The sequence below is a fragment of the Sminthopsis crassicaudata genome, chromosome 3 (assembly GCF_048593235.1).
Source record: "Sminthopsis crassicaudata isolate SCR6 chromosome 3, ASM4859323v1, whole genome shotgun sequence".
Classification (NCBI taxonomy): domain Eukaryota; kingdom Metazoa; phylum Chordata; class Mammalia; order Dasyuromorphia; family Dasyuridae; genus Sminthopsis; species Sminthopsis crassicaudata.
Window position 1 is genome coordinate 68419145 of NC_133619.1, and position 17017 is coordinate 68436161.

Genomic DNA, 17017 nt, shown 5'->3' on the forward strand with positions numbered 1-17017 from the left:
ATAATAAGTGATCTTTAGGCAATTGTTTTTCCTGGAGAGTAGGGATTTAAAGTACCACAGAATCAGATTAAATGAGGGGAAGATGTACCCACTAACAAATATGTATTTATTAGACTGCCTAACAGAGAGCAGTGACCTAATGAAAATGGAGCCAAAGATTAGAAAGCATGAGTGGCAAAGTGTAATAATGTTCTGTATTCTTATCTTAAATGAGACTGAAATCTTTATACATTATGCTATAACTAAGGGAGTCTTAAATTTTTATGCCAAAGACCTTTTTGGCAATCTAGTAAAGGGTAGGGACCCCTTCTGAAAATAATAATTTTAAATATACAGAATAAAAAATACACATATTTTGCATTTTATTCTGTAAGCATGTTTAAGATAGTTTAATATATTATCAAGTTATCAAGATTAAAAAAAAGTTCATGGAAATCAGTTTAAGAACTATTGCTACAAATGAAAAGGAATGGGTGGATGTTAACTATGTAGCCTATCATTTGAAAGATAAAAGACTAATTAGGCTCTTTTAAGAAATTAACAATAGCAAAAATTGACTCAAGGGGGATAAAGTTTGGTCAAGACAAAAATAACATTAAATTTTGAATGCATCATTTTATTTTCATGAATACTAAGTTCTTACCAATGATATAGCTGCATTTCATATATGCAGACTACCCAGTTTATATATGCAAATTCTTATAGTGTTTATACTTTGTACCTTCCTATGGTCTTGATATTAGTGACTCCACAGTTTCTGGAGAATATACCCTTTTATTTGGTTTTAATTAATTCACTTTCATTATAGATCTTTAGTTAATATATAACAGGAGCTACATTTTCTTCTGCATAGGAACAGGCTAGAAATAGTGACTAGATGGTGATTATCTCAATCTACAGAACTCTATACCAATGAAGGTCTGAACCTTCTCTACAACTTTAAGTTTCTTTTCTTTTTTATATAGTTAATTTATTTAGTAAAATAAAAATTACATATGTACATATGTACATTAATTACATATAAAAACCAATTTATAACATTTATTTTTAAAAGTTTGATTCCAAATTCTCTTTTTTCTTCTCCCCCAATTCCATCTCACCCCACCTCACCTCCCTCACTCAATGGAAATGACCCCACATTGAAAAAGCAAACTATTTAAGAAAGGTTATATGTGTGTAGTTATGTAAAACATAATGTTGTCATGTCATATTGTGAAAGAAAACATAGACCACAAACAAAATAATGGATTTTCCACAGTATTCTCTTCAATTACATTGTGTGTGTGAGGGGAGGGGAATGACTTCCTCTCAGGAGCTGACTGTGCTGTTTAGCCTCAAAGACTTCTAATCTCTGATGTAAAAGGGTACAGTTAGGAAGGAAGCAGGAGCCAGGCTGGGGTTGGGATTATAATTTAGATTAAAATAAGTTTAAATCAACTTTTTGGTTCATTTTCATACCAAAGTGAGGCATCTAAAGAGAAATTCAGTGAAGAATCACTACTATCAATTGGAAAATAATAAACCACATTGAATAAACCAAACTGAAAATAAACAAAGACGGAGTCGCTAAATAAGGAAATGATGAAGACAAGAAAATACATCCAAAGGACTAGAATTATAATTACCATACCACATCCAAAAGGGCTTAAGATAGAGGAAGAATGATTGGTTAGATGTATTTTAGTCAAAATAATTTATAAATTGGTTAAATGGTGAGGGATGGCAGGGGTCCGGTGAAAGTATAGATATGGGAGAGGGAAAAAAAAAGGGGAAAGATATTCATAAGTTTAGGGAACTTTCTAAAAATAAACTTGTAAGATTTAGAAAGAACTTTCTTCTTCCAGGTATTGCCTGAAGCCAAAACATAAGGTTATTCAACCAGTAACTATGAGAGGCAGATTTGGAAGTCATGTTTGCCTAAATTCAAATTCAAGAATCTAAACAGTACGGTCTGGTCAAATGACTCCATTTAACTTAATATTGTGTGCAAAAACAGGGTTTACAAAATATTCACTCTATTCACCTTCTATAAAAGTAGGAAACTCATTACAAGGGTGTACATGGTTAGTATAGTTTTTTTCTTAGAATCTAGATTATTTAAAATCCAGTTATAAGATTAATTTATTGAAAATTAAGATAAATTTGAAAAAAATAAAAGCAATCTTTGGTCAATTTTTATTTTATGCCATGGAAGTAACATGACTTAAGTTGAAGAGCTCAAATTTATTTTATCTTTAAATTATTCTTGGGCCCAATAAATTGCTTAAAAGATATGCAAACCTCAAATCTAAAACTTGAAAGAAATTAGAGCAATTAAAAATATCACCATTCAACCAATTGATAAATTATCTCTCTCATTCCTTCTCTATCTTTAGTCCTTTGGGATGTGGTATGACAGATGCATTTCTGGGCCTTTGGATTCATTTCCTTATCTTCATCATTTCCTTTTTAGAAACTCCATTCATTGTCTGCTTCTTTTTAACGTGGTTTATTCTTTTCCATTTGATGTGATCCATTTCTCCTGGGATGCATCACCATGGTATGGAAGTGAAGCAAGGTTTTTGACAGTTTTGTTAACAGAAAACAAGTGCTGAAATGCCTTACCAAGCAGATAGTACTCTGGCAATTGGTCCATCAATCTTTCTTTTCTAGACTTTCTTTTCTAATAATCAGCCTCACTACATTCAAATAGGTTCATTATCAGAAGATTGTCTCTTGAGATGAGAATTTTTTGGTCCTGAAGAGCATTTTCTAACAGGTGGCAGGGAAGAATTATATGTGAGTAGAGGGATTACCCACATGAATGAAATCTCTTGCTTCAAATTTGAAGATGATAGTGTGAGCTCTTTACTCTGTTCTTTTGTAGCATGATAGTAGAATATTAGGATAAAATATTTAGTATTTTCTTATTACTAATTACAGGACTTTTATTCAATCATTAGTTAACTGGGACGAACATCAACCATCATGACTATTAGATGAGTTGCTAAAAGCATTAATTTGTTGAACTAGAGTTCTATATTTGTCATTAAAGAAATGTTAAACATCTCTGTATCTGATAATGGGTACTACAGCTTCTTAGGAACAAATCATGACCAAATGGTTTCTGGGAAACTCAACTGAGAAAAAAAATAATAAAAAATAAAAAAATAAAAAACCTTTGTAATTTATTAAATCAATTGCTTTAGTAAAAACTAGGAGGAAGTTATACAACTGCTGTAGGCATGAGCAAAAAAGGGTGAAATGATAAATCTATCAAAATATTAAATATTTGAAATTAAAGTACATATATTGCTTCTTTGAATAGATATGCAGTCTAGAATAAGAAAGAACATTAAACCAAGAATCAAAAGAGCTTATTTCCAGTCCAAGTTCTGCCATTTACTATATGACCAGAGGTAATTGATTTTTCTTTTGTGATTCTCAGTTTTCACATAGATAAAATTAGGTTAATGATGCCTGTTTTGTATACCTTACAGGGTTATTGTAAGGATTGTAGAATCTTTCATCTAAGAGCCTTAAAAATGTATCAAATAGTATCTTCTCATTTCAGAAATTAGAAAACTGAGGTCAAATGGGGTATTGTTTGAGAACATGTTTACTGCTATATGCAAGAGAAGTGTGTTCCAAATCCTAGTCCCAAATCAATGTAACTAGCAAGATTATCTATTCTTTACCACCTTATTTAGTGAAAACATATCTTTATTGATTTACAAAATTAGTAAAGAACAAGGATAAAGTAATTATAAATATCTTGATACTTTTGTTAAATCAATCACTCAATCAAAAGCACAAATTTGCAGGAAAAGGTCTTAATCAATTTGGAAGAGGTGAAATCTCAAATCATTTCATAAAATAAGGTGATGTCACATAAAAAATATATGGGTATTAATCTTGGCTTTCTGAGGAAATGGCTAAAATCATAGCCAGTTTGGAATTCCAGATCTGCTTAAAAAAAAAAAAAAAGCAGATCAGTCTAGTTTGAGTAGTTTTAGCTGGAACCATGAGAAGAATCTGCTTAGGGGATGAATGTAAAGAAGTCCTTGTCTCTCTTCAACCCACCATGACAAAAGGGAGATTTCATAGTATCTAAAGGTTGTATCATCTTCTCATGTTTTCCTGGACTCATGAAAACTTTTTAAATTTTATGGCACTTGCTCCCATCCACCTTACAATAAAGGTGAAGAGCTAAGTATGGGCTCAATCAGGTTTGTGAAAATCATATTGGAACACTGATTTAAAATTCAATTTTAGATGAATATGAAAGCTAGTTATTTCAAGAAGCTCACTGAGTGAGTTCTGTTCTCCATAAATGACATGCCATTTGTTCCACATGATTTTGTACATTCATATCTTGGTAACTTGTATTAAAGGAATATCCTATTTCCTAATCAGCTTGACAGAGAAAGATGACTGAATATTCAACTTTGCTCTTAATTTTATACTTTTTTTTTGAAAATCATCTAAATATTTTGGCTACTTTAGTTCATTTTCCATATGAGGATTGAAGGATTAAAATTTTGATGGCTTTAAAAATGCTAGCACTAATATATCTATATCTATATATGTACATATACTATACAATGGAAACAAAACCTGCTAAAGCAAGTCTTGAAAATGAAAAAGGCACACTTTAGCAAACACTAAAGTTATCTTTTGGGGTCTCATTGTTGCATGATATAAATCCTAGGTTTTATTATTTGGACCATAAGCACTGAACTGAACTAATTAAATAAGGGTTTTTTTTTTTTTTAATGGACTCATGTTATTATAGAAGGTCCAACTTGGAGAAAATTATACCCAGAATGTTGGACATCAGATTGTAATTTTTTAATCCACCCCCTTTTGTAATATTGACTGCTAAAGGCCCTCCTTGATTTAATTGTACTCTCATTCTACCAACTATGTCTGGTCATTCATTGCATCATCACAATTTCAGGAAAATCCCTAGCCATATTTTTCCTGATTCTATGAATTTCTCTTTCTCTTCACAAGTTGTCTTTCATCTTTGGAGAAACTTCCATTCTTACTAGCTTTTTGCCCCTACCTTATATCTTCCAACATAGCTGGAGAACCATGATCAAATCATCTATATCATTACTGTTAATGTGGGAAAATGTGAAGTGTCAGTCTACTCCACTAAGCATTCCTCAAACCTACTGGATCAGGACTCCATATGGATACCACTGCCATTTCTGTATGATTTCTCAAATTAAAAAGAAAGATCTCTGTACTGTCTAGCTTCCTAGTTTCCTTAAGTAGCCATTTCATCTTTGTCCAGGCACACTTTCTTTCTTAACTGCTTGAAATATTTTTGCTTTGATCTGGAAGCTCTGCAACTCAGCTATGTTGTAGAGTTTTAATTTTGAGTTTTCTTTTAAGAGGAGTCTAGTGGGTTCTTTTTATTTCTACATTGCCCCCTAGTTTTATTTTTTTTCTTTATATTTTCTTTATTTATTTTTATTAATTTTTGTAATTATAACATTTTCTTTGACAGTACATATACATAGGTAATTTTTTTTACAACATTATCCCTTGTACTCCCTTCTGTTCCAAATTTTTCCCCTCCTTCCCTGCACCCCCCCCAGATGGCAGGCATTCCCATACATATTAAATATCTTATAGTATATCCTAGGTACAATATATATGTGCAGAACTGAATTTTGTTGTTGTTGTTGTTGCAAAGGAAGGATTGTATTCGGAACTAAAAATAATCTGGGAAGAAAAACAAAACAGTGCTCACAGTTTATATTCATTTCCCAGTGTTCCTTTTCTGGATGTAGCTGATTCTGTCCATCATTGATCAATTGGAATTGGATTAGCTCTTCTCTATGTTGAAGATATCCATTTCCATTAGAATACATTCTCATACAGTATCATTGTTGAAGTGTATAATGATTTTCTGGTTCTGCTTGTTTCACTTAGCATCAGTTGATGTAAGTCTCTCCAAGCCTATCTGTAGTCCTCCTGTTTGTCATTTCTTAGAGAACAATAATATTCCATAACATTCATATACCATAATTTACCCAACCATTCTCCAAATAACGGGCATCCATTCATTTTCCAATTTCTAGCCACTACAAAAAGGACTGCCACAAACATTTTGGCACATACAGGTCCCTTTCCCTTCTTTAGTATTTCCTTAGGATATAAGCCCCAGTAGTAGCACTGCTGGGTCAAAGGGAATGCACAGTTTGATAACTTTTTGGGCATAGTTCCAAATTGCTCTCCAGAATGGCTGGATTCTTTCACAACTCCACCAACAATGTATCAGTGTCCCAGTTTTCCCACATCCCCTCCAACATTCATCATTATATTTTCCTGTCATCTTAGCCAATCTGACAGGTGTATAATGATATCTCAGAGTTGTCTTAATTTGCATTTCTCTGATCAATAGTGATTTGGAACACTCTTTCATATGAGTGGAAATAGTTTTAATTTCATCATCTGAAAATTGTCTGTTCATATCCTTTCACTATTTATCAATTGGAGAATGGCTTGATTTCTTATAAATTAAAGTCAATTCTCTGTATATTTTGGAGATGAGGCCTTTATCAGAACCTTTAACTGTAAAAAAGTTTTCCTAATTTGTTACTTCCCTTCTAATCTTGTTTGCATTAGTTTTGTTTGTGCAGAAACTTTTTAATTTTGTGTAATCAAAATGTTCTATTTTGTGATCAATAATGGTCTCTAGTTCTCCCTTGGACAAAACTCCTTCCTCCTCCACAAGTGTGAGGGGTAAACCATCCGATGTTCCTCCAATTTATTTATGATTTCGTTCTTCATGCCTAAATCTTGGACCCATTTTGATCTTATCTTAGTATGTGGTGTTAAATATGGATCCATGCCTAGTTTCTGCCATACAATTTACAGTTTTCCCAGCAGTTTTTGTCAAATAATGAATTCTTATCCCAAAAGTTGGGGTCTTTGGGTTTGTCAAACACTAGATTGCTATTTTTATTCACTATCTTACCCTGTGAACCTAACCTATTCCACTGATCAACTAGTCTTTTTCTTAGCCAATACCAGATGGTTTTGGTGACTGTTGCTTTATAATATAATTCTACATGAGGTACAGCTAGACCACCTTCATTTAATTTTTTTTTCATTACTTCCCTTGAAATTCTCAACTTTTTGTTTTTCCATATGAATTCTGTTGTTATTTTTTCTATGTCATTAAAATAATTTCTTGGGAGTCTGATTGGTATAACCCTAAATAAATAGATTAGTTTAGGGAGTCTTGTCATCTTAATTATATTTGCTCAGCCTATCCAAGAGCAGTGAATGTCTTTCCATTATTTAAATCTGACTTTATTTTTGTGGCAAGTGTTTCATAATTTTGCTCATATAATTCCTGACTTTCCTTTGGGAGATATATTCCTAAATATTTTATACTATCGACCGTTATTTTGAATGGAATTTCTCTTTGTATCTCTTGCTGTTGGATGGAATTGGTAATGTATAAAAATGGTGAGGATTTATGTGGATTTATTTTGTATCCTGCGACTTTACTAAAATTCTGAATTATTTCTAATAGCTTTTTAGCAGAGTCTTTGGGGTTCTCTAAGTATACCATCATGTCATCTGCAAAGAGTGATAGTTTGATTTCCTCATTTCCTACTCTAATTCTTTGAATCTATTTCTTGGCTCTTATTGCCGAGGCTAGCATTTGTAGTACTATATTGAATAGTAATGGTGAGAGTGAGCAACCTTGTTTCACTCCTGATCTTACAGGGAAAGGTTCTAGTTTATCCCCATTACATATGACGTTTACTGATGGTTTTAAATATATGCTCGTTATTATATTAAGGAATAGTCCATTTATTCCTATACTCTCAAGCATTTTTAGTAGGAATGGATGTTGGATTTTATCAAATGCTTTTTCTGTATCTATTGAGATGATCATATGGTTTTTATTAATTTGATTATTAATATGGTCAATTATACTAATAGTTTTGCTAATATTAAACCAGCCCTGCATTCTTGGTATAAATCCTACTTTATCATAGTGTATTATCCTGGGGATGATTTTCTGATGTCTTTTGCTAATATCTTATTTAAGATTTTAGCATCAATATTCATTAAGGAAATTGATCTATAGTTTTCTTTCTCAGTTTTCAATCTACCTGGTTTAGGTATCAGTACCATGTCTGTGTCATAAAAGGAATTTGGTAGGACTCCTTCAATCCCTATTTTTTTCAAATAGTTTATATAGCATTGGAGTTAGTTGTTCTTTAAATGTTTGGTAGAATTTACATGTAAATCCATTTGGTCCTGGGGATTTTTCCTTAGGGAGTTGGTTAATAGCTTGTTCCTATTTCTTTTTCTGAGATGGGACTATTTAGACTATTTACTTCTTCTTCTATTAATCTGGGCAAGCTATATTTTTGAAGGTATTCTTCCATTTAATTTAAGTTATCGAATTTATTGGAAAAAAGTTGAGCAAAATAGCTCCTATCTATTGTTCTAATTTCCTCTTCATTAGTGGTGAGTTCTCCCTTTTCATTTATAAGACTAACAATTTGCTTTTCCTCTTTCCTTTTTTTAATCAGGTTTACTAAGGGTTTGTCTATTTTGTTGGTTTTTTCATAGAACCGACTCTTAGTTTTATTAATTAATTCAATAGTTTTTTTTTTACTTTCAATTTTATTAATCTCACCTTTTATTTTTAGAATTGCAAGTTTTGTGTTTGTCTGGGGGTTTTTAATTTGTTCCTTTTCTAGCAATTTATTTGTAAGCCCAATTCGTTGGCCCTCTCTTTCTCGATTTTATGCAAATAGGCTTGTAGAGATAGGAAACTTCCCCTTATTATTGCTTTGGCTGTATCCCACACATTTTGGCATGATGTCTCATTATTGCCATTTTCTTGGGTGAAGTTATTAATTATGTCTATGATTTCCTGTTTTACCCAATCATTTTTAGTATAAGGTTATTTAGTTTCCAATTATTTTTTGGTCTATTTTCACCTGGCTTTTTATTAAATGTAATTTTAATTGCATAGTGGTCTGAAAAGGATGCTTTTACTATTTCTGCCTTACTGCATTTGATTTCATTATGTCCTAGTATGTGATCAATTTTTGTATAGGTTCCATGAACTGCTGAGAAGTGTAAGGGGCCTTTAAATGGGTGCCACAGCGCATTGGGAGATTGAGGCCCGGAAGTAATTTCTGTGGATATTAGGACTACCCTTGGGCGGGATCCTGGCCATATTGAGATAGTTTTGTAATGGGTGACTCTCTCGCTGATTGGCTGTGTGTGTGACCTCACAGGCCCTATGTAAGCCCACTGCAGGCAGCAGGCGGTCCTCTTTAACCTCGCGCTCTTCACCCTGGCTCCCTAGCCTGGGTGGCCAAGCCAAGATGGATAGCCAAAAGAGGTAAGGGTTTTGGTAGTGAACACGTGGGTCTTCTGACCAGGTGTTCACTCAGGAACCAACAAGTCAGGGCATCAGTCAGGGCATTATGTGAGGAGGTATAATAAAGGCTTTTAAGATTACACGTGGTTGTCCTTGAGTGCGCTACCGGTTATTAAGCTATAGATTCAAGAGATTGTGACCAGAGACCTTTGAAGGCCTCAGAGGAGGCGAGCCGGGTAGAGCTCACACTGCAAAGGACAGTGGTCAAAGGTACTCTGGTGGGTCTAGGAAAGACTAGTAATTGGAACTGCCAGGAGAGCAAGTTACCGAGAAGAAAGTATACTCCTTTCTGTCTCCATTTAGCTTTCACCAAGGATCTATCATATCAAACTTTTCTAATATTCTATTTACCTCTTTGACTTCTTTCTTATTTATTTTGTGGTTTGATTTATCTAATTCTGAGAGTGCAAGATTGAGATCTCCCACTATTATAGTTTTGCTGTCTATTTCTTCTTGCAGCTCTCTTAATTTATCTTTTAAGAATTTACATGCTGCACCACTTAGTGCATATATGTTTAATATTGATACTGCTTCATTATTGATGCTACCCTTTAGTAGGATATAATGCCCTTGGTTATCTCTTTTAATTAGATCAATTTTTGTTTTTGCTTGATGGCTACCCATGCCTTTTTGGCTTCACCTGAAGCATAGTAGGTTCTGCTCCACCCTTTTACTTTTAGTTTGAATGTATCACCCTGTTTGAGGTGTGTTACCTGTAAACAATGTATAGTAGGATTCTGACTTTTAATCCAATCTGCTAACTGCTTCCTCTTTATGAGGGAGTTTAACCCATTCACATTCATGGTTAGAATGACTAATTCTATATTGCTTGCAATCCTGTTAACCCCTGCTTATGCTTTTCCCCTTTCCTTCCCTCTTACCCCCCCACCCAGTATTAAACTTGTGAACACCACTTGCTTTTCACAGCCCTCCCTTTTTAGGATCCCTCCACCACCTTAAAGTTCCTCCCCTTATTTTACCCCTTTTCCTGGAAATTTCTGTATTCCCTTCCCCTTAGCTTACTCCTTCCCTCTCACTTTTCAATGAAGTGGAATAAGTTTCACCATAAATCAAATATGTCTATTGATACACACTAAATTCATCACCCTCCTTTCTTTCTCTCAGATATAATAGGTTACCTTTGCCTCTTAATGAGATGTATTGCCACCACTTTACACTTTTTTATGATATAATTTCCTTTCCACCTCTAGTTTCTAAGACAAATTATACACATGTTCCTTACGTATTTTTATAACAGAAGTATAGTTCTCAAGATTTCATTTTACCTTTTTACAAATCTCTTGAGTTTTGTATTTGAAGATCAAATATTTTATGTAGGTTTGGTTTTTGCATCAAGAATAGATGGAATTCATTTATTTCATTAAATGTCCTTCTTCTTCCCTGGAAAACGATGCTCATTCTTGCTGGGTAAGTTATTCTTGGCTGCATACCAAGTTCCTTAGCCTTTCAGAATATCATGTTCCAGGCCCTTTGTTCTTTTAATGTGGACGCTGCTGGGTCCTGGATTATCCTTATTGTGGCTCCTCCATATCTGAATTGCTTTTTTCTAGCAGCTTCCAATATTTTTTTCCTTTGTCTGATGGTCCTTTAACTTGGCCACTATATTTCTTGGCGTTTTGATTTTAGGATCCCTTTCAGTAGGTGAACGATGAATTTTTTCAATGTCTATTTTACCCTCTGTTTCCAAAACATCTGGGCAGTTCTTTTTGATAATTTCCTCAAAAATAGTGTCCAAGCTCTTTTTTTCCTCACATTTTTCCAGGAGTCTGATTATTCTCAGATTGTCTCTCCTGGATCTGTTTTCCAGGTCTGTTGTCTTTCTAATAAGGTACTTGACATTTTTTTCAATTTTTTCCTTTCTCTGGTTTTGCTTGACTACTCCTTGGTTTCTCCTTGATTCATTCATTTCTACTTGTTTGAGTCTAATTTTCAATGATGTATTTTCTTCACTCACTTTTTTTACATCTTTTTGTAATTGTCCAATTGAGTTTTTATCTTCTATGGAATTTTTTTCCATTTTATCCATTTTATTTTTTAGAGAGCTGTTTTCTTTATCCAGCTCACTAATTTTATTTCTCAATGATTTGATCTCTTTATCCACTCTGGATAACTTTTCCAGGGTCTCTTGCCAAGCTTCCCTTTCCTTTTCCCAACTTTTCTTCTAGCTCTCTTGTGAGAGTCTTTTTTATCTCCTCTATGAGATTCTTTTGTATTGAGGAGCAGCTCATATCCCCCTTACGGGATTCCTCTGGGGACAGTCTGTTTTTAGTCTCCTCAGTATTTGAAGTCTGCTCTCTCTCCATACAGAAGCTGTCAATGATTAGAGCCCTTTTGAATTTTTTGTTCATTTTGTCAGAGTGGGAATCGAAGAAAACAAATTGACACAAGAAACAATTGGTCTGTTTTTGGGAGGATGAAGCTGGATGGTATTAATGGGCTTCCTCTACAGACTGGGGGGGAGGGCAGCAGGACACTAACAGGACAGTGATGGCTTCACTGAGTCTGTGCTCTGAGGCTCTAAGTACGAGCTGAGTCAGCCCAGGTGGGGGCTGGGGTGGCCATGTATCAAGAGATGCTAGCTTTCCGGGGTTTTATTCTTCATCTCAGGTGTTTATACCCTCTCTGCTGCTCCTGGCTTTCTGCCAAGACAGAATATCCACACTGGGTAAAAGCCTTTTTCCCAGAAACGGCAGAGATAGTACCCCTCCCCCTCTGGTCTGAGCTGTGTGAGCTGCCTGTCTCTCTCTGGCTTGCCTGCCCTCAGTCTGAGCCCAGTCTGATTGACCCTCCCCCAAGCAAACACAAACCTTCTTTGGTGAATTTCAAGGATGTCTTCTATTGGTGATTATTTGTGGGTTTCTTTCTCGATCAAGCATTAACTCTGAGGCTTGTCATAAAGTTAGTTCTGAGAGAAAATGCAGAGCTCAAGCAGCTGTCTGCCTCCATGCCGCCATCTTGGCTGGAAGTAACCTTCTAGTTTTAAAAATATCTTTAAATATGATGTCAAGGTGTTTTTTATGGTCTTTAGGTAATCTAATTATTCTGACTTTTTTCTGTTTGATTTATTTTTCAGGTCAATTTTTGCTATGAAGTAGCTTACAACCCCTTTTTATGTTGTATATCATGTATATTTATACAACTGCACACAAATATAACAGTCAGTCATACTATGATACCTGTCAAATGTTGGCATTAAAAAGATGAATCAAGGAAAGAGCCAAACACAAATTCATATAGTATTACTGGAGGTAATGAAGCAAGAGTTGGGTTTTGTATTTTTATTTAAAATATAAACAAAATCATAGTGCTACATGAAAAATTGAAAATGAAACAAGAGCTATGTAATGAAGAATTGTAAAGGGAATTAATCCTTGTTCAAATATGAAATTCCCTGAAAATTGGAATGGATCAAATAGGAGCCAATGATTCTACTGTACAATAAGGACTATTAAAACAAAGTCAAAAGACTAAAAGGAATTATATATACACACATATATATATATATATATATATATATATATATATATATATATATATATATATATATATGGTATCTTTGAACAGTTTGTATCTAGCACAATGTTTTTAAATTTTATTACTATTATTTTATTTTGGAATTTATACCTATGATTTCATATATTTGAGAAATTCATCATATGAAGCTTTTTTTTTGTAAATTATGAAGACTGACAATTTACCTGTGTGATTTAAAGTCTTAAAAAAATGAGATGACACAGTTTGATTATGTGATTTGCCCATTGTCTAACTTACTTATTACAATGCTAATCCTATACAATCTATACAATATTGTATGATGTCTTTCAGTACACAGTAGGAATTTTAAAACTAAGTATTGAATTCAATTGCGTGCCTCAAAGTGTTTGAAAAGATCTTACTTCTTACAAAAGTATCATGCTTATTTATATTCAAATTTTCATTAACTTAGATCTCATTAATACCTAGTTTGTCATCATTTTTGTATGATCTGGGGTGAAGTTTATGTTTGTATAATCCAAATTATGGATTTACTAAGCAAACTAATTTCTATACACAATTAAAGGGGGGTATTTAACTTGTATAAGACAACAAAGTTTTCTTAAAACACCTTTACATGTTTTCTGTCCATATAAAATTAAATTCTAATAATAATTTATATATTAATGGCAGTTAGGTGGCACAGTGGATAGAGCACCAGCCCTGAATTCAGGAGGACTGGAGTTCAAATCTGATCTTAGACACTTAACACCTCCTAGCTGTGTGACCATGGGCAAGTCACTTAACCCCAGCCTCAAAAAAAACAAAATAAATAAATAAATAAATAAATAATTTATATATTCATTTGATTATAGATCATTAGAGATGGAAGGTACTAACATTCTTATCTATGCTTAAAATGTGTCTCATTCAGATAAGCTTGAATCTATAAAAATAAACAAATTAGAAGACACTAATTCAAAAGCAAATTGCTTGTTTTAATTGAGGGGAAATTATCTTCGTAGATAACTGAGAACACCTTTTAGTTGTAGATTAAATTGGGAATTTTTGTGCCTATGACCTCTTATATGTTAGATTCCAACCATATAAAATATTTACTTCTGAAAACCAGGCTGGGGGCAGATAGATGATGCAATGTTTAGAGCCCCAGACCTGAAGTCAGAAGAACCCGAGTTCAAACTCAGTTTCAGACAGGTAATACTTATTGTATAAATCTGGGTATGTCACATAACTCTAATTACTTCAAAATACACACACACACACACACACAAACACACAGAAAAATGCAAGAAAACTAGCCTAATGAATAGTTGTTGTTGTTGTTGTTGTTTTAATAATTTAATTTTTATTTTATTTTATAATTATAACTTTTTTTTTGACAGTACATATGCATGGGTAATTTTTTACAACATTATCCCTTGCACTTACTTCTATTCAGACTTTTTCCCTTCCTCCCCCAACCCCCTCCCCCAGATGGCAGGCAGTCTTATATATGTTAAATATATTACAGTATATTCTAGATACAATATATGTGTGTAGAACCAAATTTTTTGTTGCACAGGAAGAATTGGATTCAGAAGGTAAAAATAACAGTTTACACTCATTTCCCAGTGTTCCTTTTCTGGATATAGCTGATTCTGTCCATCATTAATCAATTGGAATTGGATTAGCTCTTCTCTATGTTGAAGATATCCACTTCCATCAGCATAAATCCTCGTACAGTATCATTGTTGAAGTGTATAATGATCTTCTGGTTCTGCTCGTTTCACTCAGCATCAGTTGATGTAAGTCTCTCCAAGCCTCTCTGTATTTCTCCTGTTGGTCATTTCTTACAGAACAATAATATTCCATAACATTCATATACCATAATTTACCCAACCATTCTCCAATTGATGGACATCCATTCATCTTCCAGCTTCTAGCCACTATGAAAAGGGCTGCCACAAACATTTTGGCACATACAGGTCCCTTTCCCTTCTTTAGTAGTTCCTTGGGATATAAGCCCAATAGTAGTATAGCTGGGTCAAAGGGTATGCACATTTTGATAACTTTTTGGGCATAATTCCAGATTGCTCTCCAGAATGGTTGGATTCTTTCACAACTCCACCAACAATGCATCAGTGTCCCAGTTTTCCCACAGCCCCTCCAACATTCATCGTTATTTGTTCCTGTCATCTTAGCCAATCTGACAGGTGTGTAATGATACCTCAGAGTTGTCTTAATTTGCATTTCTCTGATCAATAGTTATTTGGGACACGCTTTCATATGAGTGGAAATAGTTTTAATTTCATCTTCTGAAAATTGTCTGTTCATATCCTTTCACTATTTATCAATTGGAGAATGGCTTGATTTCTTATAAATTAAAGTCAATTCTCTGTATATTTTGGAGATGAGACCTTTATCAGAACCTTTAACTGTAAAAATGTTTTCCTAATTTGTTACTTCCCTTCTAATCTTGTTTGCATTAGTTTTGTTTGTGCAGAAACTTTTTAATTTTGTATAATCAAAATTTTCTATTTTGTGATCAATAATGGTCTCTAGTTCTCCCTTGGACACAAACTCCTTCCTCCTCCACAAGTCTGAGAGGTAAACCATCCCATGTTCCTCCAATTTATTTATGATTTTGTTCTTTATGCCTAAATCTTGGACCCATTTTGATCTTATCTTAGTATGTGGTGTTAAATGTGGGTCCATGCCTAGTTTCTGCCATACTAATTTCCAGTTTTCCCAGCAGTTTTTGTCAAATAATGAATTCTTATCCCAAAATTTGGGATCTTTGGGTTTGTCAAAGATTAGATTGCTATTTTTATTCACTATCTTGCCCTGTGAACCTAACCTATGCCACTGATCAACTAGTCTATTTCTTAGCCAATACCAAATGGTTTTGGTGACTGTTGCTTTATAATATAGCTTTAAATCAGGTACACTTAGACCACCTTCCTTTGACTTTTTTTTTTTTCATTAGTTCCCTTGCAATTCTCGACGTTTTATTCTTCAATATGAATTTTGTTGTTCTTTTTTCTAAGTCATTAAAATAGTTTCTTGGGAGTCTGATTGGTATAGCACTAAATAAATAGATTAGTTTGGGGAGTATTGTCATCTTTATTATATTCGCTCGGCCTATCCAAGAACACTGAATGTCTTTCCAATTATTTAAATCTGACTTTATTTTTGTGGCAAGTGTTTTGTAATTTTTCTCATATAATTCCTGACTCTCCTTTGGTAGATATATTCCCAAATATTTTATACTATCGACTGTTATTTTGAATGGAATTTCTCTTTGTATCTCTTGCTGTTGGATGGAATTGGTAATGTATAAAAATGCTGAGGATTTATGTGGATTTATTTTGTATCCTGCAACTTTGCTAAAATTCTGAATTATTTCTAATAGCTTTTTAGCAGAGTCTTTGGGGTTCTCTAAGTATACCATCATGTCATCTGCGAAAAGTGATAATTTGATTTCTTCATTTCCTACTCTAGTTCCTTGAATCTCTTTCTCGGCTCTTATTGCCGAGGCTAGAGTTTCTAGTACTATATTGAATAGTAATGGTGATAGTGGGCAACCTTGTTTCACTCCTGATCTTACAGGGAAAGGTTCTAGTTTATCACCATTACATATGATGTTTACTGAAGGTTTTAAATATATGCTCGTTATTATATTAAGGAATAGTCCATTTATTCCTATACTCTCAAGCATTTTTAGTAGGAATGGATGTTGGATTTTATCAAATGCTTTTTCTGCATCTATTGAGATGATAATATGGTTTTTATTAATTTGATTATTAATATGGTCAATTATACTAATAGTTTTCCTAATATTAAACCAGGCCTGCATTCCTGGTATAAATCCTACTTGATCATAGTGTATTATCATGGGGATGATTTTCCGAAGTCTTTTTGCTAATATCTTATTTAAGATTTTAGCATCAATATTCATTAAGGAAATTGATCTATAGTTTTCTTTCTCTGTTTTCAATCTACCTGGTTTAGGTATCAGTACCATGTCTGTGTCATAGAAGGAATTTGGTAGGACTCCTTCAATCCCTATTTTTTCAAATAGTTTACATAGCATTGGAGTTAGTTGTT

The 17017-nt window shown here is 33.6% G+C and overlaps 1 protein-coding gene across 1 annotated transcript in view; it reads right to left on the minus strand.

Moving 5' to 3' along the window:
• Positions 1-17017, minus strand: part of SPAG16 (sperm associated antigen 16) — a 1297727-nt gene that overhangs the window by 332956 nt on the left and 947754 nt on the right. The window lies entirely within an intron of this gene.